At 42.1% G+C, this 27227-nt stretch overlaps 1 protein-coding gene across 1 annotated transcript in view; it reads left to right on the top strand.

Moving 5' to 3' along the window:
- Window positions 1–27227, top strand: part of SPON1 (spondin 1) — a 315018-nt gene that overhangs the window by 153523 nt on the left and 134268 nt on the right.

Raw genomic sequence — 27227 nt, 5'->3', positions numbered from 1 at the left:
TCCTCTCATTGGATTGGCTTCCATAATGCAGTGAGAATTTGCTGAAGTTCTGACCTAGCACCTGAATTTCCTTCTTGTCCCAAATGGATGGAAGGCTGATTTTCAGGTATGTTGCTATTTTATCATTTCTAACTTTACAAACACCACTAAAGATGCATGGCCCTAATTTTAAAATTAAAAGACATTTTACAAAAGATGTCATTCTATGGATAGCCTCACCAGCAATGAGGAATTAGAGTTTGCCTTTGTGACATTTCCCCCTCTGAAAGGAATTTAATAACAAATGCAACACACATTTCACAATCAGCCAGGCAAGCACATGGAACTAGTCAGCTAATTTTAATGACAGGTTAGTATTTACTGACTTGTATTTTTGTAAATCAACTAAGGGAAGTAAACAGACTTTGAGATTTATGTGCTCTGTGATTTCTGTTGGCTAAGACTAGTTTTTCTTGGTTTTTCTACCATTTCTCTCTCCCCTTCCTGCCTCCCCAGATATGCATAAGCAATTCTTAGGTAGACTCTGCCTCAAATTATACTAGGGCCTGAGCAAGAGACAGAAGCAAAGTTGGGATGAGATAAGGAAATCAGCTGAATTGTTGAGCTGAGTCCTGTTCGCTTCTCTCTTTGCCAAGCCAGGTCTTACTCAGCCTTCTTACTTCAGCCTAGACCATCACTTCTTCAAGGAGGTCTTTCCTGATAACCCACACCAGACTGGATCTGGTTCTCAAAGGCCCTGTACAACGCTTTATACCCTTCTAATTATTTATTGTTTAGTGGGACTGCTACAGGTTCCCCTAGAGATATGTTCTTCTACATAGTCATTTAATTTAAAGTTCTACAGAATTCAAAATGCATCCTCACAAAGGATTAAGACTGCTTTTTAAATCCAGCTCTGCAGTGGTACAGCTATGCGCCAATCACAGAAACACAGTTTAAAACTCAGTCAGTCACCAACTCTGAAATTATGATTCTTGATATTCTTTTTTTTTTGGTTTGGTTTATTGTTTTGCATTGTTTTTTGGGAGACCTAGACCTAGAGATTTATTCTAATGTTGGGCATTCTCTTAACTTTTTTTAATAGGAGGATAATTGCTTTACAATGTTATTAGTTTCTGCTGTACAATAACATTCAGTTCAGTTCAGTCGCTCAGTCGTGTCTGACTCTTTGCGACCCCCTGAATCACAGCACACCAGGCCTCCCTGTCCGTCACCAACTCCCGGAGTTCATTCAGACTCATGTTCATCAAGTCAGTGATGCCATCCAGCCATCTCATACTCTGTCGTCCCCTTCTCCTCCTGCCCCCAATCCCTCCCAGCATCAGAGTCTTTTCCAATGAGTCAACTCTTCACATGAGGTGGCCAAAGTACTACAGTTTCAGCTTTAGCATCATTCCTTCCAGAGAAATCCCAGGGCTGATCTCCTTCAGAATGGACTGGTTGGATCTCCTTGCAGTCCAAGGGACTTTCAAAAGTCTTCTCCAACACCACAGTTCAAAAGCATCAATTCTTCGGCACTCAGCCTTCTTCACAGTCCAACTCTCACATCCATACATGACCACAGGAAAAACCATAGCCTTGACTAGACGAACCTCTGTTGGCAAAGTAATGTCTCTGCTTTTCAATATGCTATCTAGGTTGGACATAACTTTCCTTCCAAGGAGTAAGTGTCTTTTAATTTCATGTCTGCAGTCACCATCTGCAGTGATTTTGGAGCCCAAAAAAATAAAGTCTAACACTGTTTCCACTGTTTCCCCATCTATTTCCCATGAAGTGATGGGACCAGATTCCATGATCTTTGTTTTCTGAATGTTGAGCTTTAAGCCAACTTTTCACTCTCCTCTTTCACTTTCATCAAGAGGCTTTTAGTCAGGTGTAAATATACATCTGTCCCCTCCCTCGTGAGCCTCCGTCCCACCCCTCTAGGGTATCACAGAGCACCGAGCTGAGTTCCCTGTGCTATGCAGTAGCTTCCCACTAGCTATCTATTCCCACTAGCTATTCACACATGGTAGGTAGTATATAAAAGTCAATGCTACTCTCTCAATTTGTGCCACCCTCTCCTTCCTCCACTGTGTCCACAAGTCCCTTCTCTGCATCTGCATCTCTATTCCTGCCCTGGAAGCAGGTTCATCAGTACCATTTTTCTAGATTCCGTGTATAAGCATTAATGTAGGATATTTGCTTTTCTCTTTCTGAATTATATCACTCTGTATAATAGGCTCCAGGTTCATCTACCTCACTACAACTGACTCAAATTCATTCATTTTTGTGGCTGAGTAATATTCCAGGCAATTCTTTTTAATTGTGAAGAGGGGGAATTTGCATGAACAATTTATGTATAAGGGATTTTATTTCTATTTTTATATGTTTTCATTCATATGTATTTGTATTTCTATGCTCTGTGATTCCTATACACATAACATGAGGCTGGTCCGTAATTATTTGTTTAATTAAATTTGCTTTCTTTCCTTCTAAAGGATAGCTTATAGGAACCGTCACTACCCATTGCTCATCACTGTACATCCAGTGCCCAGCAAAATGCCTGGCACATGGTAGACAGTCAAAAAAAAACCCGAAAGGGGCAGAGGAGGGTAGAAACTGACCTCCTCTGAGCATCTTAAAATAGGAATAATTTTCTTTTTTTCTGTGGGCAGGAAAGACAGTCATGTCTTTCATCTCAAAGACAGAGGAAAGAATTATCTCTTCCTGTGGCCTCCAACAGCATTCTGTCCACTCCTACATCAGGAAGAAGATCCTAACTGGCAAAAATTATTTATCACTCTGTCTCCTATACTAGACTCTCAGTTCCCTGAGGGCAAGGATCATGTCTTGCTCAGAACTATGCTATGATCTCCCAGCCTATACAAAACAGAGTGGACTTTTATCAGTATCAGATGGATGAACTGGACTCCTGGGGTCCACTCCCTCCCTTGTAATGAATGTCACACAGGACAGAGTCTAAACCCTCACTAAAATCTAAGTTAAATGCATTCTGCTTCCTTTATAAGATCTGGGAAAATATCTCTCATTATCTTCAACCATAGGGCATACAATTAGCATCTTTGAGATACTATGAATAATAGAAATAACACTGGACAAATTTCCTATATGATTCTTTTCCTTATCTTCTATTTCCTGTGTCCTCCTTGGTTTTTCTTCATCTTTTATAAGGGTTTTATGATAGACTTTGGAGAAACACATTAGAATTAATTGGGACCATCATTGTATCCCTAGCTTCAGCATGGTATCTGATATGTGATTAGTGCTCAAGACACATTGTCAGTGGGCTTGCTGCACAAAGTCCCCATTTTTAAGAAAACTTTCTAACTACTTAGAACAATCATAGGAAAAGGGAATGTCTATGTTCTAAAAAAATCTTTATAAATTTACCAGAATTGTGCACATGAAACTCCACTGAAGCTAATAGCATTTACATGCTTAAGTTTTCCAAACAATGAGTTGAAAATATACCCTGAAGAATTGTTTATGCCAAATGAGGCTAACTATTCATGATCATGGCTGGGATTGCTGTGTATGTTGTGCCAGCCACTGCATTCCTGCCAAACATCCTCCCAAACAATTTGTAAGGATTCTTGGGTTTCATGTTGGAAATGAAGCAATAAAATGCCTCTTCAACCCAACTTCTGAGGATCTTCTTCTTCATTACTACTTACTGAGGCTGCACAAATTAGAGCAACGTCTCAACTCTGTCTTGAAATGCCTGTTTTGGCTGACAAAGCGACATGGATTTTCAACCAAAGGACGTGGAAACTAGTTAATAGTATTGTGATGTCAGTTTGAGTTCTGAACACACAACCCTGGGAAAATGGCTCACACTCCTTCTATGCCAGAGGCACAAACTGAGAGATTGTCAGTCAGATCTTTCTGTCAGCCAAAGTGAGAAATTAGTTCCCTATCCTGGCAGCTGTTGGGCCAAAACTTGCAGAAGAAAGCAAAAAGCTGGCAGGCCAAGGTCTTAGATTTGCTAGAAATTATATGCTTGGAGAATAATTCACCAAAAAATAAAGCTTACAGACCAAAAGTGCTCCTGAAAATTGAGCTTACTGAGGACCTTTAAGACTCAGTCCAACCCTTGGGTTCTAGTACCAGAGATTTTCCCTGTTGGAAGAATTTTAGAAGTGCGTAGCACCCCATCATTGTCCCAGTTCTAACAAAGCCATCGCATCTAATGGCAAGTGTGTGGACACTGGAGCCATACTGAAGCTTGCACTTAATTAATCTCTCTGTGTCTCAGTTTTCTCATCTGTCAAGTGGGAATGATAACAAGGCCAGCGTCTCAGGACTTGTGAGGATGAAATGAATTAATATATGTAAAGAACTTAGAAGAGTGCCTGGTGCAAACTGTTATATAATTGTTAGCTGTTGTTATAATTCATTTCTTGTGATCCAGCTCTTGCCTTGGCCCCAGGTCTCAGAGTTGAGTCTCAGTCATCAGGAATTCATTGATTCCATAGGTATCTAAGGACGGACTACTATCCAGTTGACCTTGCCCTTAATGTTGCCCTGCTCCCCAGTGAGACCCTATCTTTGCTCCTCCAACCCTTGCTTCTACCAATCCTTCCAAACCCTGGAATTCAGTGTCTTAGACCTGCCAGACCTGCCCAATGCCCAGTGTCCCTGGTCTCTCCTATTACCAGGAGATCCTTGGTCTGCTGGCTCACCTCCACCAACAGTCTCTCTGTCTTATATTTAAGCTCATCTGCCTGCTCTGGTTTTGATTCTGACAGTACCCTTGAAATTTGTTCAAGCAATGAATAAGTTGTTCAGCCCTTACTCCCTCCAAGGGAGAACTAGTAAGCCAGACCTTATCAAGTCAAAGAATTCCTGCTACCCCTTACCGCAATAATTTAATCTCTAATAAGTTTAAAAAAAGAAAAAAGCACCACCACCACTAAGGAAATATCCCTCTAATCATAAACTATCCCTCTTCATCAAGAGAAAACAGACTCCTGTTTAGAATTGCCCAAACAGAATTCTTCCATTTCGCCAGCACGCCAGGGAATAATAGGCCCCCAGCTGCCACCTTGGGCTCCAGGTTTCAGGAACTTGGAAAGGGGAATTTTCCATCCTGATTGTTGCCTTTGCAGTGTCCTCAGCTGCCAGGACATGGTTGTGGGCATGGGTCTGAGCCAGCTTTTGCGTTTCTAAATGATAAATCTTAAGATGCTATCCTCCTTCACTACAGGGCCCTGGACACTTGTCAGTCAACCAACTGTCCTGCACATACCTACTATGTGCAGGCCTTTAAAACTGAAAACAAAGTCATTTCTTTATGTATTTTTAAAAAGCATTGGTGGGAAAGCTAGCACTCAAGACAGAATTAACAAAAGTTCTATACTGGAGAAACGGAAGGGACTTGCCCAGGGTCACAGGTCCCAGCTAGGCTAAAGCCAGGATTTAATTACATCACACTAGGCTAAAATACAGATTCTTCAATAGGACTCCATTCACTGGGACCATACCAATCTCATCTCCTGCCCCTCAGAAATTTATTCTTGGCTCCACGTCCATCTTATGTTTCCAGTAGCACCCTGCTCAGTGTGATCTCTGTACCTTCTTTGCACAGGCTGTTTTTTGGGGGGACTTGCAGCACTCTGTTTGCCTACACGCCATTCACCTGGCTGAATACTGGCCACCCTTTTGTTCTCAGCATAAACCCTCATTGCCTCAAAAAGCCTTCTTCAATTCCCCAAACTAGATTAGCACCTCTCCTCCTTTCTGCTCCCACCTTCAGTTATCCCGACACGACTCTCCTGTGCTGCCCTGTAACTGCCTGTTTACATGTTCCATCCCCCTAATATGCTGAGACAGGGCAGGGCCCTTGTCTGGTTTGGCTCAGAATCACCAGGACCTTGCATAGGGTTTAGAGCATAACACAAACCAGTGAGTATTTGTTGAATTAAGGTGAACCAAACTCTCTATCAAGCTTCCTCCCTGACAGGTCAAATCCTAAAATAAAGATATGAACTTTGTATAGGTATGAGCTAATGGATCCATGCAGGCTGAGTTCCTGGTCCAGAGCACATGACCTCTGATCTTTAAAATGTGCTAGGTCACACCCACACCTCTAACAAACTCAGGTCATCTCTGTAATTTCCCTTTCACCATCCCTGTTACATTGAGCATTAAACTTCTGATTTCTATACAATGCAGTCAAGCCCCGGATACTCCACAATGGGTCTTGAGAGATAAGAATGGAAAGGTTAACACAGCTTCTATCTTCCCATTTTCTTTTTTTAAAGTAAAATTTTAATCAAAACATACATACAAAAAGGTGGGTAAATCTAAAGTGTATAGATCACAGGTTCCCATTTATTTGAACACATTTATGTTAACAGCACAAAAACCCAGAAAATTACTAGGATTCCTGAAGCATCTGTTTTGTCCCCTTCCAGTCACTACTCCACCAAGCAAGGGCAACCACCATCTTGACTTATAGACTAATTTTTCCTGTTTTTAAACTTTTTATAATTAGAATTTTTCAGTGTGTAATCTTTTGTGTCTGGCTTCTTTTGTTCAGCTTTATATTAATAGTTGTAAGATTCATCCATATGGTGGTATATAATTTTAGTTTGTTCTTTTCTGCAGCTGTATAGTATTCCATTGTATGAATATACTGCATTTTACTTATGCATCCTGTTATGGATGAGCATTAGGGGAGTTTCAAGTTTGGGGCTATTATGGATAGTGCTATATATGCAGTCTAGTGCATGTCTTCTAGTAAATGGATGTATTTCTGTTGGTTATATTCTAGGAGTGGAATTACTGGGTCATAAGACACGTAGCCTAGCTTTAGCAGATATTGTTAAGTAATTTTTCACAACTAGAGGGGTCTGATGAACCTATATCTTTGCCAACATCCAATATTGTTGGCCTTTTTTTCATTTTAGCTATCTAGTGTATGTGTTGTTATCACTTTGCAATTTTAATTTGAATTCTTTGATTTTGACTACTATGTTATTATTGGTCATTTGGATAATCTGAAGTGCCTATTCAGGCCTTTTGACCATTTTTTTTCTATTGAGTTGTCTGCCTTTTTCTTATTGCTATGTAAGGATTTTATATATGTATATACACACACACATATATATACACATACACATGTACACACACATATATGTATGTGTATATATATAATAGATATGAGTCCTTTGTACATGTAATACATTCTGTGGCTTGCTTTCTTTGCTAATTTTTTGATCAACAGAGGTTTTAATTTTAATGTAATCAAACTGATCTTTTTTTCTTCATGGTTAACAATTTTTGTGTCTCATTTAAGAAATCTTTGCCTGCTTCAAAGTCATGAAGACTTTGTTCATGTTCTCTTCTAAAAGCTTTATTGTTTTTACTTTTCATGTCTAGATGTTGAATTGATCTGTAATTGAATTTGTGTATGGTATAAGGTAGGGGTCGAGATTCTTTTCTTTTTTTCTCCCGAAGTCATTTACTGGAACGCCCATCCTTCCCTTACTGCATTAGTGTCACCTTGTCGTACAGTAAGGGACTGTGTATCTGTGAATCTGTTTTTGAACTCTAGTCATTGATATGTTCATCTGTCTTTCAGATCTGGAAGTGTTATTTCTCCAGCTTTGTTCTTCTCCAAGATTATTTTGGCTGCTTTTGGTCTTTTGCTAAATTTTAGAATCATGAATGACTTCAATTTTCATTTTGTAAAAACCTGCTAGTATTTTTATTGCATTCATATTGAATAAATGGGCAAATTAAGGGAGATATGACAACTTTGCAGTATTGACTCTTTTAATCACCAAATATGTTAAAGTACTCTAGTTAGCTTTACTCTAAGTTCACTCAGTAGTGTTTTATACCTCCCTATAAAAAAGAGATCTTACTTTTCACTATTTTTTAAAATTTTATTATATTATAAATAATAGGTTTTAAAACTTTTATTTTTTATTTGTCACTGGTATATACACATTAAATCAATTATATGTATTGAGTTAGTAGCTGGAGACCTTGCTAAATGTACCTATTATTTCTATTTGTTTATAGATAGGTTATTGTGAAATTTTTATATACACAGTTGTATCTTCTCCCAACAATTCCTTTCCAATTCTTATGCTTTCTTTTTGTCTTTCTTGCCTTATTGTACTGGCTAGAACCTCCAGTACAATGTTGAGTAGAAATGGTGAGAGTGGGCATTCTTGTTTTGTTCCCAGTCTTGTAGAAAAAGATTTTACTATCTCATTATTAAGTATTACTTTGTCATATCTTTTTTTTTTTTTGCTGTTGTTTATTTTTATTAGGTAAAGACAGTTCCCTTCTAAGTTCCTTGAGATTTTTATTTATCATGAATGCTATTGAATATAATCAAATATTTCTATCAGTTCGGTTCAGTCACTCAGTCATGTCCGACTCTTTGTGACTCCATGAACCGCAGCATGCCATGCCTCCCTGTCCAACACCAACTCCCAGAGTTTACCCAAACTCATGTCCATTGAGTCGGTGATGCCATCCAACCATCTCATCCTCTGTCATCCCCTTCTCCTCCTGCCCTCAATCTTTCCCAACATCAGGATCTTTTCAAATGAGTCAGCTCTTCGCAACATGTGGCCAAAGTATTGGAGTTTCAGCTTCAACATCAGACCTTCCAATAAACACCCAGGACTGATCTCCTTTAAGATAGACTGATTGGATCTTCTTGCAGTTCAAGGGACTCTCAAGAGTCTTCTCAAACATCACAGTTCAAAAGCATCAATTCTTTGGCTCTCAGCTTTCTTTATAGTCCAACTCTCACATCCATACATGACTACTGGAAAAACCATAGCCTTGACTAGACCTTTGTTGGCAAAGTATGTCTCCACTTTTTAATATGCTGAAGGGGTTGGTCATAACTTTCCTTCCAAGAAGTAAGCGTCTTTTAATTTCATGGCTGCAGTCACCATCTGCAGTGATTTTGGAGCCAAAAAAAATAAAGTCTGACACTGTTTCCACTGTTTCCCCATCTATTTGCCATGAAGTGATGGAACCAGATGCCATGATCTTCGTTTTCTGAATGTTGAGCTTTAAGCCCACTTTTTCACTCTCCTCTTTCACTTTCAAGAGGCTCTTTAGTTCCTCTTCACTTTCTGCCATAAGAGTGGTATCATCTGCATATTTGAGGTTATTGATATTTCTCCCAGCAATCTTGATTCCAGCTTGTGCTTCTTCTAGCCCAGCATTTCACGTGATGTATTCTTCATATATGTTAAATAAGCAGGGTGACAATATACAGCTTTGATGTACTCCTTTTCCTATTTGGAACCAGTCTGTTGTTCCATGTCCAGTTCTAACTATTGCTTCTTGACCTGCATACAGGTTTCTCAAGAAGCAGGTCAGGTGGTCTGGTATTCCCAATTCTTTCAGAATTTTCCACAGTTTATTGTGATGCACACAGTCAAAGGCTTTGGCATAGTCAATAAAGCAGAAATAGATGTTTTTCTGAAACTCTCTTGCTTTTTCGATGATCCATCAGATGTTGGCAATTTGATCTCTGGTTCCTCTGCCTTTTCTAAAACCAGCTTGAACATCTGGAAGTTCATGGTTCACATATTGCTGAAGCCTGGCTTGGAGAATTTTGAGCATTACTTTACTAGCGTGTGAGATGAGTGCAATTGTGCAGTAGTTGAACATTCCTTGGCATTGCCTTTCTTTGGGATTGAAATGAAAACTGACCTTTTCTAGTCCTGTGGCCACTGCTGAGTTTTCCAAATTTGCTAGCATATTGAGTGCAGCATTTTCACAGCATCATCTTTCAGGATTTGAAATAGCTCAACTGGAATTCCATCACCTCCACTAGCCTTGTTTGTAGTGATGCTTTCTAAGGCCCACTTGACTTCACATTCCAGGATGTCTGGCTCTAGGTGAGTGATCACACCATCGTAATTAACTGGGTCATGAAGATCTTTTTTGTACAGTTCTGTGTATTCTTGCCACCTCTTCTTAATATCTTCTGCTTTTGTCAGGTCCATACAGTTTCTGTCCTTTATCGAGCCCATCTTTGCATGAAATGTTCCCTTGGTATCTCTAATTTTCTTGAAGAGATCTCTAGTCTTTCCCATTCTATTGTTTTCCTCTATTTCTTTGCACTGATCGCTGAGAAAGGCTTTCTTATCTCTCCTTGCTATTCTTTGGAACTCTGCATTCAAATGGGTATATTTTTCCTTTTCTCCTTTGCTTTTGGCTTCTCTTCTTTCCAAAGCTATTTGTAAGGCCTCCTCAGACAGCCATTTTGCTGCACATAAAATATTTCTATATCTATGTAAATATTAATAAATTTTTTCTGTTAATGTGGTGAATTATTGAATGTTAAACTATACTGGTATTCATGGAATAAACCCTGCATTGTGATATGGTATCCTTTTCTAAATACTTGGATATAGAGTTTGCTAATATTTTTGTTCGAGGTATTGCATCTACGGTCATGAAAGTACTGGACTCTTATCTTCATTTTTACCTTCAGTTTTGAGGTAGAATTTTTTTTACCCATCCTGACTCCCCTATCTTCCTATATATAAACTGGCTCAATAGAGTTTGCTTCTATTATTAACTTAACAAACATTCCCAAGAGCTTCCAAGCTCTCTGCCACTGGCAGAAGAAGAACTCTTCCCAAAGACAAAGCAGTACAACCCAAATCCTGCTTAACCACTCATAGGTAATGTATCCACTGACAAGTTAAAGATCCTTACCAAGCCTGTTTCCTCATCAATGAAATGGAACTGAAAAGCAAATTAGATGATACATGTGAAAGTACCTGATACAAGTGTATGCTCAGTAATTCCTCTTTCTCACTACCTCTTCTCTCTGTTGCCTAAAAACTTTTCGAACCCAGAAGAACTTTGGGTTACTTGCTTACAGGGTTTATCTGACAGTTGAGACTTAAATCTGAAAGATGAGCTAATGGATATAGAAGAATCCATTTTTTGGTTATACTCTAAAAAACAAAGCAGAGTTATTTACTGCTCCAGCTGAGTTTTTACATACAAGCTCCTGCTGCTGCTGCTGCTGCTGCTCCCCCCTAGTTGCTTCAGTCGTGTCCAACTCTGTGCGACCCCATAGACGGCAGCCCCCCAGGCTCCCCTGTCCCTGGGATTCTCCAGGCAAGAACACTGGAGTGGGATGCCATTTCCTTCTCCAATGCATGAAAGTGAAAAGCGAAAGTGAAGTCGCTCAGTCGTGTCCGACTCTGAGCGACCCCATTGACTGCAGCCTACCAGGCTCCCCCGTTCGTGGGATTTTCCAGGCAAGAGTACTGGAGTGGGGTGCCATTGCCTTCTCCGATACAAGCTCCTAGATTTTTAAAATTAGGTAAACATAACTGGAATTTATCATCCAAAGTGCTATAATTCCTTATGCAGGGCTTCAAACTCAGGTGTAAATGGTGTATTAAACATTTGGAAGTTGTCCAGGAATACAGCCTCTCTCCCATATATAACAATGTTTATGTAAAAAAGACAGCTTGGAAGGACACTTTTAAATAAAGTTCTTCTTTCTAGGAATTTAACCCCAGTGCTATTTGTCAATGCACAATAAACCTGTAGCCTTTAGAATAGCAATGGGGATGGGAGTTTGCGGGTGCCCTGAGGTTATGTTATTTACCTCTGAGATGAAAATCAGGTGATTGGCTAGGCTTTGTTGTTTTTGTTCAGTCGCTAAGTCATGTCTGACTCTTTGTGACTCCATGAACCACAGTACGCCAGACTTTCTTGTCCTTCACTAACTCCCAAAGTTTGCTCAAACTCACGTTCGTCAAGTCGGTAATGCCATCCGATAGTTTCATCTTCTGTCAGCCCCTTCTCTTTTTGCCCTCAATCTTTCTCAGCTTCGGGGTCTTTTCCAATGAATCGACTCCTCACATCAGGTGGCCAAAGTATTGGAAGAACATCAGTCCTTCCAATGGATATTCAGGGTTGATTTCCTTTACAATTGATGGTTGGATCTCCTTGCAGTCCAAGGGACTCTCAAGAGTCTTCTCCAACACCACAGTTTGAAAGCATCACTTCTTTAGCACTCAGCTTTCTTTATGATCCACCTCTCACATCCATACATGACTACTGAAAGAACCATAGCACTGACTATACAGACCTTTGTTGGCAAAGTGATGACTCTGTTTTTTAATACACTGCCTAGGTTGGTCGTAGCTTTTCTTCCAAGAAACAAGCATCTTTTAATTCTGTGGGTCCAGTCACTATCCTCAGTGACTGTGGGGCCCAAGAAATAAAATCTGTCACTAAATAAGTCAAGATGGTAACGATAACCCTGTATACGAGACAGCAAAAGAGACACTGATGTATAGAACAGTCTTATGGACTCTGTGGGAGAGGGAAAGGGTGGGAAGATTTGGGAGAATGGCATTGAAACATGTGAAACGTCATGTATGAAACGAGATGCCAGTCCAGGTTCAATGCACGATGCTGGATGCTTGGGGCTGGTGCACGGGGACGACCCAGAGGGATGGTGTGGGGAGGGAGGAGGGAGGAGGGTTCAGGATGGGGAACACATGTATACTAATTAAATAATTTTCTATTAAAGAAAAATAAAAAAAAAATAAAGTTGCAACTTATTCACAGCAAAAAAAAAAATAAATAAATAAGTCAAGAATCAGAAGTTCAGAAATATGGGTGGGAAAGGCTGAGTTTAAAGAAGGCCAAGAGCCGATAAACCCCAGTGTTGTCAGAGCCACTGGATAGGCACCACCTTATTTGTTCCCATGGTGACAGGCATGGGTGACACTAGAGTGACCCCTTAAATAACTCTGGACTTGGCTCGAGCTTTGGATGCCCAGTGGAGTAGAAAGGACACAGCCTTGGTAGACCAGGTGATAGGCCTAGCTCTGCTGCTTACCAGCAGCTCAGTTCCCTCATCCATAACACGGAGGTGGTAATGGACCTCCCGAGTATGAGCACTGTGAGAACAGAAGGATGTTAGCTAATGCCTGTGAAGTACATGAGGCAGGGAGTGTGCTCAATAAATAGTAAAGGTTTTAATGATAATGGTAACAATGGCAACAGTGATGATGACAATGGAAACAACATCTGTAGCTTTGGGTAGAGGGGTGATGAAAGATCATCTATGAAACTACTCTGCTTACAGAAATGAGAGGAGCAGCCCTAGATAGCTCTTGTCTAATCTCCAGACTTGAATGAATCTCCAGGCCCAGACACACAGTCTTAGTTGAGAGAGCCATGTATCAACTTCCTCCAAAGCAGAGCCTGAGGCACGGACTTTGGTGCAGATGGTTTACAAAAATGATGATGCTGGAAGCAAGAGTGAAGGAGTTGAGGGATAATGGTAGGGCAGGAGAAGGAAATCTACCTAGGAGTGCATTTTGAGGTCACTGGCATCAGTGCACCTCTGAAAAGTATACAGAATGCCTTCCAGAATTATCCACCTTCCAGAATTGTCCACAAGCTCCCATGACTCTGTAGGCTGAGTTTTGTCTCTAGGAGCACTAACTTCCCTGGTCTTCCAGACACTTGATTGCTGCCCAAGCAGGCACTCAGTGCTTCAGAGAAGTAATAAGGCAGTAAATGGAAAGAGGCACAGTACACTTGAGGTGGACATTCACTGAAAGCATGAGTGTGTACTCACATCTGCCGACCATTGTGGCTGAAGTTGGAGGTAGATGGAGAGTATGTGATACGGAGCATCAGATGCGACTGCCGCAAGCCAAATCTTAGTGCAAGGACAGGTTCTTCCTGCCACGTGTGATTCACAGCTGTGAGAGCTGCCAGTAAGGCCTGTCCTCTCGTCTCCACTTCTGAGAGTGGCTACTTGCACAGGTGGTCCTTTTACTTAGCAGACCTGTCCAAGACCATCAGACCTATCCAGGATTCTCCAGCTGTGCTGTCTAATGTCATAACCACTAGATACACATAGCTATTTTAGTGGATTAAAATTATATAAAATGTCAAGCGTTCCATATGCAGTCTGGCAAGGGGCTACCATGTTGGACAGCAGACTGTGGAACAATTCCATCTTCACAGAAAAATTCACTTAGAGCATCTGTAGAGTGAGCCTGCCTGGGTCTAAATCCTGGTTCTACCACTTAACCAACTGGATAACTCTGAGCAAGTCATTTAATGCTTCTATGCTTTAACTTCCTAGTCTATAAAATGGGCTTGTCTCAAAGATTAAGTAAATAACAATATACAAAGCACATAGTAAAGTCTCACTAAATATTAATGATCGTTACAATTTTCCTGTTGCTAAGGCAATTCCTACATGAGTCAGGCAGTTGCTAAAGATCCTTCACTCCCAGTCCAGACCCCAAGTTTCTCGGGGCTCATCTCTGGGCTCTTAAATTGTCTTCACACTCAAGATGTCCCTGCCATGTGCCCCTGAGGCTCAGAACAGAGAGGCTTCTTTGGTCACTGCTTCTCTCTCAGCACCTTTTAAGTCTCCCACTCTGACTGCAAAAGGTGGAACCTGAACCCTGACTGCAAACTAATGTCAGGGACTTTACTGGCTGCTCCTGGGAACTTCTGTCTGTGTATCTGCCTCAGTCTGTTGCCATTTTCCCACCATTTACTCCACCACCTGTTGAGCGTCTACACCCTGCCAGTGCTGACTGCCACTGGAACAACAACTAAGCTGCCCACAGCCAGTTAGAAAATCCAGCTATCTTCTAGGACCTTGATAATTTCTAGGTATCATCAACTGATTGTGATGTACCTAGGTGTAATTTTCTTTGCTTCAATTGTGTTTTGATTTTCTTTTTATTTTTTTATTTTATTTTTTAAATTTACAATATTGTATTCGTTTTGCCATATATCAAAATGAATCCGCCACAGGTATACGTGTGTTCCCCATCCTGAACCCTCCTCCCTCCCATACCATCCCTCTGGGTCGTCCCAGTGCACCAGCCCCAAGCATCCAGTATCGTGCATCGAACCTGGACTGGCGACTTGTTTCATATATGATATTATACATGTTTCAATGCCATTCTCCCAAATCATCCCACCCTCTCCCTCTCCCACAGAGTCCAAAAGACTGTTCTATACATCAGTGTCTCTTTTGCTGTCTCATATACAGGGTTATTGTTACCATCTTTCTAAATTCCATATATATGCATTAGTATACTGTATTAGTGTTTTTCTTTCTGGCTTACTTCACTCTGTATAATAGGCTCCAGTTTCATCTACCTCATTAGAACTGATTCAAATGTATTCTTTTTAATGGCTGAGTAATTCTCCATTGTGTATATGTACCACAGCTTTCTTATCCATTCATCTGCTGATGGACATCTAGGTTGCTTCCATGTCCTGGCTATTATAAACAGTGCTGCAATGAACATTGGGGTACATGTGTTTCTTTCAATTCCGGTTTCCTCAGTGTGTATGCCCAGCAGTGGGATTGCTGGATCATAAGGCAGTTCTATTTCCAGTTTTTTAAGGAATCTCCACACTGTTCTCCATAGTGGCTGTACTAGTTTGCATTCCCACCAATTGTGTTTTGAGTTTATTGAGCTTCTTGGATCTGTAGGTTGATATTTTTCACCAAATTTGTGAAATTTTCAGGCATTTAAATAAATATTTTATAACTCAATTTCTCTATCATCTCCTTCTGAGACTCCAGATAACTTTATGTTAAACCAGTTGTTGTTCTAAAGATTGCTGAGACTCCACTTTATTTTTTTCAAAATTTTTTCTCTGTGCTTCACTTTTGAATTGTTTCTATTACCCTATTTTTTAGTCTATGTATCTTTTCCTTTGCCATGTCATATATACAGGTATATTTTTCAGTTCTAGAATTTCCATTGGGTTTTTCAAAATAGCTTCTCTTTCTCTGCTGAGGGTCTCCATTTGTTTACTTATTAAGTCTATCTTTTCCTAAAATTCTTGAACATATTGATAATAGATGTTTTAAAGTCCTCATATGATAATCCCAATGTATCTGTCATCTCAGGAACTTTTTTTTCTATTTTTTTTTCATGGTTATAATCATATTTTCCTGCTCCTGAACAACTTTTGATTGTATGATAGACATTGTAGGTGATATGTTGTTGAGTGGATTTGTTCTCTTTCTTTAGAGAGATGGAGTTTTAATTTGACAGTTTTAGTGATAGACCTGCTTAATTCTCTTTCAAGGCTTGTTTTCTAAGCCTTGTTAGCGTTAGTCTAGTCCTTGCTCTGGGTATAATGTCGTTTTACTCCTAATATGTGGCTTTTCTAGAGTCTCACTTGAACATCCTGAATGGTTAGCAAAGTCCCTTTAATATGGGTGATTGGAATTCCTACATCTCTAGCATTGTGTGATCTCTGGAATTGCCATTCAGCTCTTAGCTTGTCAGTAGCTGTTCTCTCCTAGGCCTTTGAAGTACCCCGCCCCCACCCCGCCCCCCCGTACACGTGCAGCTTAGTGTTTGGTGACAGATTTAAGTGGACTTTTATGCATATTTCTGAACTTCGCTGTGCAGCTCCCTCCCTTACTGGTATTTTTACCAGTAAATCCTATCTATCTCAGCAGCCTCAGCTTCCTGTCAATTTAGCCAGATTGCCATTCGGGTTGTTGCTCTACTTTCCTGCATCACAGACTAGAAAATGTCTAGGTCACACCTGAGACTCATTTCTTGTGTTTCCCTTTTCTCAGGGATCAGAGTCCTTTTCTGAAAACTGGTGCTTCATATATTTTGCCCATCAGGTTCCTCTGTCCTTGGGGATTCTCCAGGCAAGAATACTGGAGTGCGTTGCCATGCCCTCCTCCAGAGGATCTTCCCAAACCAGGGATCAAACTCAGGTCTCCAGCATTGCAGGTGGATTCTTTACCATCTGAGCCACCAGGGAAGCCCAAGAATACTGGAGTTGGTAGCCTATCCTTTTGCCCGGAGGTCTTCCTGACCCAGGAATTGAACCAGGGCCTTCTGTATTGCAGGCAGATTCTTTACCATCTGAGCTATCAGGAAAGCCCATATTTTGTCCAGTTTTATAGTTACTTATGTCCAGAGGGCTAGTCCAGTGCTATTTACTACATCAGAGTCAGAAGCATAAGTTGCATGAGCATATATAGATTTGGGAGTTATCTGTAGACAGGAATATCTTATTCTCTCCTTCATACCGCTTTCAGGATAAAATAAAAAACTTACTATGTAGACATTCATATCTCTTCAAGGTCTGCCTAGCTGATGGGCTTCATTACTGATAAGCCCTTTCTTACAAACACTCACAGAGACACACATACAGAATGCCTTGACCTCCTTTTGGTTTTTGTTATGTCTCTGGCTTCACTTTGGAACATACTGATCCCCCTGCAAAAAACACCCTCCCTTTTACCCACTAATTGCCTTTCTTAACTCCTACTTATCCTTCAGAATGGAGCTCAATTGCCATCTCCTCCAGGAAGCCTTCTCTGGTACAGTCCGGGTTTAAGTCCCTTTATTTGCGCTTGTAGAACACTCTGATTTTGCCTTTATCAAAGCTATATTGCCCACATTTTATTGTAATTGCCCATTATGACCTGTCCTTTGTGCCCTCAATCTTACCCTCCACACCGAACGTTTCAAAGATGGGATCAAATCTGATTCTTTTCAGAGTCACCATGACCTAGCACACATTTTAGGAAACTTTTGGACCGTAGCTTGCCAAGCTCCACTGTCCATGGAATTTTCCAGGCAAGAATACTGGGATGGGCAGCCTTTGGCTTCTGCAGGGGATCTTCCCGACCCAGGGATGGAACCCAGATCTCCCACATTGCCGGCAGATTATTCACCGTCTGAGTCACCAGGGGTGCCCAATAAAGGACCAGATAATAACTGTTTCAGGGTTTGCAGGCCAGATGGTCTCTGTTGTAACCTCTTGACTAAAACTATTATATCATGAAAGCAGCCATAAACAATACATAAATAATACATGAAATATAAAACTTTATTGGGACAAAAATAGGCAGTGAGCTGCAGCTTACTGATTGCTGACTTAGTACATAGTATTTGCCTAGTAAATGTTCATTTGATTAGTTAATAGAATAGAATATTATTATTGGAGGTCCTAGGGGAAATACAAAAGAATGTAATCAATTGCCTACATGTTTTCCTGAAACAGAAAAATGATACTATCTTAAGAGCTTAAGGAAGGAAAAAACACTAGCTAAGTAAAGAAGGCAGAATGATAGAAAGTTGATGAATTTCTGTCCTTAGTAACAGATCTCCCCATGCAGGGTTTTTTCCAGGCGGCTCTACTGAGATGGGATCATAAAAACCAGAACAGCTTGATCAGAGTGAGTTCATGAAGCACCCAAGAGCAAGAAGAGCCAGAGGGCAAGTACAGGCTATGTCCTAGGCAGCGCCCAGCAGCAAATCTAGAGGAGCCACGTTCTATGGCCAAATCCAAAGGGTCAGAAACCAGGCAGATTCTGGAACTGAGCTCAGGGTGAGAAGAGCCAGGGCAAGAGGGAAGTGAGAGCCAAGACAAGGTTTATGAGCAGGGTTGGCAGGGCAACAGTGCTTTTCTATTGATCACTGGCCAGGTGGCACCTGGGTAAGTCTGGGTGGGTTGATGTTGGTCTTCTCAGGAAAGTTAAGTGACAGAGCCATCTATTAAGAGTAGATGGGGAGAGGAGGCTAGTACTTAGAAAGCGGAGGAACTGTGCTGTAGCTACAATAACAAATTCTGTATGAGTCTAACCAGTTCCCAAAGATTTGCTAAGATATGATGGGTGAGACCAAGAGTGGATAACAGGAGGTTGTAGCAAACTAGTCCTCAAGGTTGCAAAACATTCTCCAGTGAAGCTATGAATGAGTGTCAAGAAAATGAATGGTTGGCTTCTGCAGGATTGAGATTGGCAAGGAAATGCAGCCACTGGCAAAGCAGTCTAGGAAATCTGGGCTGTCACTGGATAGCTACCATATGCAGAACACCTCGAAGAATCCATCTACTGTGCAACATGCCTCCTCCTACACCAGACAAAAGGCCAGACATGGTTCTTCTTTCATCAGCACTAGGCTTCTAGGCATCATTGTGAATCCCGTAATTTACCATCTAGTGCTGACAGCAGAAAAGATGTCAGAAGTAAGATGAGTGCACCTATGTCCTTCTGGAGTGGCTTTTCAGGCTGATGCACACACCTGGCTAGCTAGCAATATCTCAGACTCACATGTCTAATCATTTCCTCCCAGCTTTCCACCTGCCTCTGTCACATCTATGCCCCATCCAAGCTACTGGGAGTAACCATCTAGACCCAGCTGCTGGAGCCAGCTGATAGTGCCTGTTTTCCTGCCTTTACCCTGAGGATGAAGCCCAAGTGTTAACTAGGAACCCCAGTGGTGGTCCCACTGAGTGTTCCTTTAAGAAAGTCATGAGCATTTACTTTGTCCCCTTCTCCCCAGACCTCCTGATACCTGAAGCCTCTCACCCTCTCATCCCTTATTTCCTGGAGAATGGAGGATAAACTTGTCTGTGTCCCAACTAACTGGGGTCTGCTTAGCACCTCATGCTGCCAGCCCCAGACAACGGTGTCCCATTTAGATGACTCCCTACCATTTTTTTCAGACTCAGTTTCCTGCATCTAACATTCCTGTCATCTCTTCCCACCAGTTCTAGTTCAAACTGCTAGTTCAGTTCAGTTGCTCAGTTGTGTCCGACTCTTTGCGACCCCATGAATTGCAGCATGCCAGGCCTCCCTGTCCATCACCTACTCCCAGAGTTCACCCAAACCCATGACCAACGAGTCAGTGATGCCATCCAGCCATCTCATACTCTGTCATCCCCTTCTCCTCCTGCCCCCAATCCCTCCCAGCATCAGAGTCTTTTCCAATGAGTCAACTCTTCACATGAGGTGGCCAAAGTATTGGAGTTTCAGCTTTAGCACCAGTCCTTCCAATGAACACCCAGGACTGATCTCCTTTAGAATGGACTGGTAGGATCTCCTTGCAGTCCAAGGGACTCTCAAGAGTCTTCTCCAACACCACAGTTCAAAAGCATCAATTCTTCAGTGCTCAGCTTTCTTCACAGTCCAACTCTCATATCCATACATGACCACTGGAAAAACCATAGCCTTGACTAGTCGGACCTTTGTTAGCAAAGTAATGTCTCTGCTTTTTAATATGCTGTCAGGGTTGGTCATAACGTTCCTTCCAAGGAGTAAGCGTCTTTTAATTTCGTGGCTGCAGTCACCATCTGCAGTGATTTTGGAGCCCCCAAAAATAAAGTCTGGCACTGTTTCCACTGTTTCCCCATGTATTTCCATGAAGTGATGGGACCAGATGCCATGATCTTCGTTTTTTGAATGTTGAGCTTTAAGCCAACTTTTTCACTCTCCTCTTTCATTTTCATCAAGAGGCTTTTTAGTTCCTCTTCACTTTCTGCCATAAGGGTGGTGTCATCTGCATATCTGAGGTTATTGATATTTCTCCCAGCAATCTTGATTCCAGCTTGTGTTTCTTCCTACCCAGCAATTCTCATGATGTACTCTGCATATAAGTTAAATAAGCAGGGTGACAATATACAGCCTTGTCGTACTCCTTTTCCTATTTGGAACCAGTCTGTTGTTCCATGTCCAGTTCTAACTGTTGCTTCCTGACCTGCATATAGGTTTCTCAAGAGGCAGGTCAGGTGGTCTGGTATTCCCATCTCTTTCAGAATTTTCCACAGTTTATTGTGATGCACACAGTCAAAGGCTTTGGCATAGTCAATAAAGTAGAAATAGATGTTTTTCTGGAACTCTCTTGCTTTTTCGATGATCCAGCGGATGTTGTCATTTTGATCTCTGGTTCCTCTGCCTTTCCTAAAACCAGCTTGAACATCTGGAAGGTCATAGTTCACGTATTGCTGAAGCCTGGCTTGGAGAATTTTGAGCATTACTTTTCTAGCGTGTGAGATGAGTGCAACTGTGTGGTAGTTTGAGCATTCTTTGGCATTGCCTTTCTTTGGGATTGGAATGAAAACTGACCTTTTCCAGTCCTGTGGCCACTGCTGAGTTTTCCAAATTTGCTAGCATATTGAATGCAGCACTTTCACAGCATCATCTTTCAGGATTTGAAATAGCTCAACTGGAATTCCATCACCTCCACTAGCTTTGTTCGTAGTGATGCTTTCTAAGGTCAAACTGCTAACCTATCTCCAAATCCGATTCCCTTTGGTCCCATGGCTTCCAGAAGCTTTTCTGGCTTTCACCCACCACATTCAGATTTAATTTGACTAGCTGGTATCTTTTGAGCCCATTTTATGTGTTGCTGCTGGTGCTGCTGCTAAGTCGCTTCAGTCGTGTTCAAATCTATGCGACCCCATAGACGGCAGCCCACCAGGCTCCCGCATCTCTGGGATTCTCCAGGCAAGAACACTGGAGTGGGTTGCCATTTCCTTCTCTGGTGCATGAAAGTGAAAAGTGAAAGGGAAGTCGCTCGGTTGTGTCTAACTCTTTGCGACCCCATGGACTGCAGCCTACCAGGCTCTTCCGTCCATGGGATTCTCCAGGCAAGAGTACCAGAGTGGGGTGCCATTGCCTTCTTCTTTTCATGTGTTAACCGTCTTTAATTCATGGACATCAGCCTCAGAAAGGCACTAGGAGGCTGGTCATGTCAATATCCCTACTTTACAGATGAGGAGACTGAGTTGAGAGTGACTGACTAACTTATTTAGTCTAGAAAGTTTCAGATTGGAGACTGGAATACACACATGTTTGATGCAAAAACTGGAGCTTTTTACTTCACCAAGCTGACCCCTGTAGACTGTCCAGTCCTCCCTGATTTTACTGGCTGACACATCTGCTCCCATGTTCCCGTTTCCTCTCCTAAGCCAGGCCATACACAACTCAGCCAGGGATGGTGATGGATCTCCTGTTTGGTCTCTTCACCCTTGGGCCCTCTCTCCTCCCTCTGGCTGGCATGTGCTTCCAAGGATGTGAAGTAGTGGGTGGGGGAGAGGTGGGCTCTGGCACTAGATAGACCCAACTTTGAATCCCAGCATCTTCAATCATCTGCTCTGGTGATCTGGGGTTAACTCATTTCATCTCTTTAAGTTTCCTCATGTGAAAAGTGGAAATTGAGATAGCACTTGTATCCAAAAAAAAAAGAAAGAAATTTCTTTTTTGATTAATTTAAAAGCATATGCTACATATGAGAATTTCCTAGGAATTCCCTGGTGGTCCAATGGCTAAGACTCTGAGCTCCCAATGCAGCAGCCCTGGGTTCAATCCCTGGTCAGGAAGCTAGATTCCACATGCCACAATTAAGACCCAGTGCAGCCAAAAAATAAAAAAATAAAAAAATAAAAATTTCCTAATGTCTGAATATGTCATAAAAGTTCTTTTAAATAAATATTTGCTATGAAGGGAGCTGAATTTTCCCTGGTAGTTCAGTTGGTAAAGAATCCGCCTGCAATGCAGGAGACCCCGGTTCAATTCCTGGGTTGGGAAGATCTGCTGGAGAAGGGGTCGGCTACCCACTCCAGTATTCTTGAGCTTCCCTTGGGCTCAGCTGGTAAAGAATCGGCCTGCAATGCAGGAGACCTTGGTCCAATCCCTGGGTTGGGAAGATCCTCTGAAGAAGGGATATGCTACCCACTCCAGTATTCTGGCCTGGAGAATTCCATGGACTGTGTAATTCATGGGGTCGAAAAGAATCAGACACGACTGAGAGACTTTTCACTTTCACTTTCATGAAGGGAGTTCTTTGTTAACTTTAGTTCATTGTTTGAATCTCAGAAAGCATTTTTTCCCATTGACATAATGTTATAACAGATTATAAAGCAAGCTCACAATTATGTCTCTCCATTATATATTTGAGCTACTAAACAATTCTATTAGGTTTGAAAAAAAGACTTTTCTTTCTTGAGTATTTCATGTGACAATATCGGTCAAGTCCTTGGCACAGTTCCTGTCATGTAGTAATGACTCCATACGTGTAAACTGTTGTTGTTATGTCATTCTTGCCAGAAGAAAATTTCCGCTATATTTCTCTCTCTCCTGATGCCAGTTGCCACAGTGGGCACGCATCACTCTCCACAACCTGGCCCTGCCTTTGTTTTTCATCTTATCTCTTTGTCTTCTAACTCTCTATTCCACTAAAGAGTCTCCATTTCCTGACTTCTCAGGAAAAGAGCATGTGTTTTAGGGCCGGTGAACTTGGATTTGAACCCCAACTTGGCCCTCTTGCTAGCTCCTCTGTGAGCTTAGGTAGGTTCCTTAACATCTCTTCATCTCTCTTCATCTGTAGGATGACAGTGAAGTTGTAACGAGGGTTACACCTAGGAAAGCGTTGTGCCTAACACCTGTGTGTTAGTCACTCAGTCTTGTCCAACTCTTTGCAATTCCATGGACGATAGCCCGCCAGACTCCTCTATTCATGGAATTCTCCAGGCAAGAATACTGGAGTGGGTTGCCATTTCCTACTCCAGGAGATCTTCCTGACCCTAAAAATAGATCTTATCTATTTTTAATAGAATTCCTGCTCCTCCTGTCCTGCCAGTTTTCCCACGGGAGTCTCCTTCCAAGGCGGGAATGTCCTTGCTCCTCTGCTTCTTGTGGATGCCCCTGTGCTTTCTGTCTATACAAACACAGAGACTTTGTTTTGTCCAGTTCTTTAAAGTTTTTATAGTTCTCTCCCAGGCCGGTCCTATTAATTTGCACAACTCTGAGAAACAGTCCAGTTTAGTAATTATTCTATTTTTAAAAGGTGAACTGAGGCTCTGAGAGATGGAATAACTGATTCATGGTCACGAATGGAGGTCTGGAGCCTTGGTCTTCTGCACTGTGGCCCTCCCCCCAAGCCATCCTGCCCATATGTGACTGCCACTCACCTGAATTCCTTGTTATTTCTAACAGTGCACATTGTCCCATGACTGCCTGCCTTGTATCCCCAGGAAGGATGCAGTCTGCCCCCTTACCCTGCCTTGCGAAATATCTATTATGTGGTTAATGTCATTCAAGGTCCTAAAATTTAAATAAATGTGGTATGTTGCAAGACCATTGCAGAAAACCAACAACTGTGTTGACTAGAAGGTTGAACTGATACTCTGACATTTTAGTCAAGAGTAAGACATCTCATTCTTGAGGTACTTGTTTCTCTGTAAACGTGCGTTTAGACTCTGAATCCCTGAATTTGGAGTTACCTACTCCATCTCCTGTGTTCCGTGTTCTTGTGTCTAGAACTCTGACCATGCTTGATTGTAGGTAATCTGCTGACCCATCCATTTCCCCTCCCCGAGGCTGTGAGTCCCTCCAGGACAAGCACCACGTCCAAGTCCTGTCAGTGCCCCGGGCCTGCCACAGTGCTTGGCACCTAGTAAATGGAAGTCCAATGAATAAATCAGAAAGAGCCATCTGGCCCGTCCCCTCATCCCCCTGTGATTTTGCTTGTTCCTATCCTCTTACCTTAGTTCGCATTATGTATTTCTTATCTCTTATATTGAATCAAAGGCAGGTTCATATTTTACTCATTTTTGTACCCTCCCAAACAACCAGGGAAGGAAGAAACCATCTTTATTGAGAGTCTATTGTGTGCCAGTGATTGCACATATATTATGTTAAAAATTGCATTTAATTCTTATAACAGGTTGATAAGGCAGGCATTATCATCCTTGAATTACAAAAGAATGAGCTACGAATCAGGGAAATAAAGTAATTGGAATTTGGCCAAGTTTCCACAGGTAGTAAGTGTCAGTGCCGGAACCTGAATCCCTGTCTGCCAGCTCTGAGACCCAGGCCTTTCTTTTTTGTTGTTGTTCCGTGTTTATTTTTTAACAGCCTGCAGAAGAGCTGAGCGCTTTAGCCCAGTAGGAGTTGGGAAGTCTGCTGAACTGAGACTTGAATTTAATCACATTGAATCAAATCTGTGCAAGCCTGCTGCCCAATTCTTCTAGCACGTACACTGCCCCCTTTGTATCTGATTATTTGGATGAAATGCTTCAGGGAATAAGTGCTAAGCATCCACAGTGCATCAGGCTCAGGGCTGGGCACCTGGGCATACAGTGCTGAAGACAGCCTTCCTCAGGGAGCCTACAATCTAGTGGGAGAACACACATGGAGTGGGGATCGTAAATACGGTCTGTGCTGATAGAACACACTGGTAGTGGGGAAAGGAAAGGGGATGGGTAAGATAGGGATTAAGATACCCGAAATAGGTAAGCAAGAAGTGTCTATTGTACAGCACAGAAAAATATAGCCATTATTTTTTAATAACTATGAAAATGTTGAATCAGTGTGTTGTATACCTGAAGCTAATGTAATATTGTAAACCAACTATACTTCCAGTTTTTAAACTGTGATCTGGCTAAGGGGAGACAAAAGACAAAGGTTTAAATCATTCTAGGGAGGTCTTGGGAGGCTTCTGGGTAAATCAGGAAAGAGGAATGAGTGGCCGAGATGAGGAAAGCACAGAGGGAACAGCATGTGCTAAGCCACTGAGGTACGAAATTACACGTAGAATGGGTCTGGAACAAGGGGATATTTTGGTGAAACAGAACAGGGGATAAGTGAGATACTGGAACTGGTCTCCCTGTGTTCATACCATGAACCAAACATCATGACTGATTCTGACCCTTGCCCCTACACAAGCAGTGCTCTTGGCCTAGATGATAACCAGAGCATGCTTCCCAATCAGGAAGTAAATTAGAGAAATGGCTGGCAACACCTCCATCTGTCTTCTCTAGGGATGCGATGGACAAACACAGTGTTAGCATTTCCCTGATGTATGGGAAACAATAAGCCAGCAGCTGGGCAGACCCACATGGTGATGTTGTCTGCCTGGATCATGTCATCTCTCAGCAGACCAGGCAGGTAGCTTTGCGCCCACGCTCTTGATGCGCCCCTGGAGCAGAGGGCCCTGGAGTAGCAGGTGGGAGATGTGAACAAGATCCAGTCCTGTTCAGAATCACTTTCTTAAGTAGTGGGGGGTAGAGTGGAAAGGTCTGCCCACCCTGAGCCAGAGGGTTGGAAGCAGCAAACATCAGTTGGATCCAACCAGTTCAAGTTTCCCTCTTTGCTGTGCCCAAAAATATTCCTAAACTGGAGATTTTAAAAACCCAGCCAAAGAATAGCAGACAACTGAGCCAACATTATAACGAATTGTATGTAACAGTAATCAGTATGCATGTGTGCGTGCGTGCGTGCTAAGTCACTTCAGTCATGTCCGACTCTTTGACCCCATGGACTGTAGCCTGCCAGGCTCCTCTGTCCATGGAATTTGCCAGGCAAGAAGGACACTGGAGCGGGTTGCCATTTCGTCCTCCAGGGGATCTTCCCGACCCACAGATTTAACCTGGGTCTCTGATGTCTCCTGCATTGGCAGACGGGTTCTTTCCCACTAGTGCCACCCAGGAAGCCCAGTAATCAATATATATGTATTTATATTCATCATGTGCCAAAATAAATCAGGCGTGGTGTTGGCGTTGACTTTTCTCTCCTCTTTTTCCTCCCCCTTGAGACTCTGAAAAATCCTCAGGCCAAGTTCTGCCTTGGTCCTGCCCAGACATTATTCTGTTCTCCCTCTGTGTCATAATCTGCAGGAAAATGACTGCAGTCATTATCCTGGGTGATCTTCAGCAAACCACTATGGACTAGTCATGTCCTTGTACCCAAACCACCTCACGCATCCTTTCACATGGCTAGCCTGCCTGCCCCTCACCTTGGAAGGTACATAAAAGCCAGCAAAAACCAGCAGTGCTTATTCCCAGGAATGATTAAGCCTAATTTCCTACTCACTCCCTTTACCTTTTGCTCAGTGCCCACCTCCCCAGCTCCACACTCCAATTTTGCCCACACTGATGCATCCTTCACACTGCTATCTGGATGATTTATCTAAAATTCAAATGTGATTGTGTCATTCCCCTGCTCAGAACCCTTCAATGGTTTCAGACCCTTTAAAATGACATCTGAACTCCTGAAGCATTTAGAACAAGGTTCTCCATGGGCAGGCTCCTTCCCACTTTCCTGGCCTCATTTCCCAACTCTCCCTTTGACACTCTGTGACACAGCAATGCTAAATTACTTATGGCTCCCCAAACACACAATGTGACTTAATGTTTCTGAGTCTGCCAGAAATAGTCATTCCTCTCTGTTCTGTCTTACAAATCTGCTCAGCATTTAAACCGTCTCTCAACTTTCTTCTTCTCTGAGATTCTTTCAGACAGGAGTCATCATTCTGGGCCAGCTCTGTCTCCTGTTTAGACATCTACTCATTGCCCTGTCTGCATATGCCCAAGACTTACTTGCTTACAGGGACTGTCTTACTCATGCAGAATAGCACAGGACCTAACAGAGCATGTGCTTAGCCAACACA

The sequence above is a fragment of the Bos taurus genome, chromosome 15 (assembly GCF_002263795.3).
Source record: "Bos taurus isolate L1 Dominette 01449 registration number 42190680 breed Hereford chromosome 15, ARS-UCD2.0, whole genome shotgun sequence".
NCBI lineage: Eukaryota > Metazoa > Chordata > Mammalia > Artiodactyla > Bovidae > Bos > Bos taurus.
This window is presented reverse-complemented; position numbering and strand designations above follow the sequence as displayed.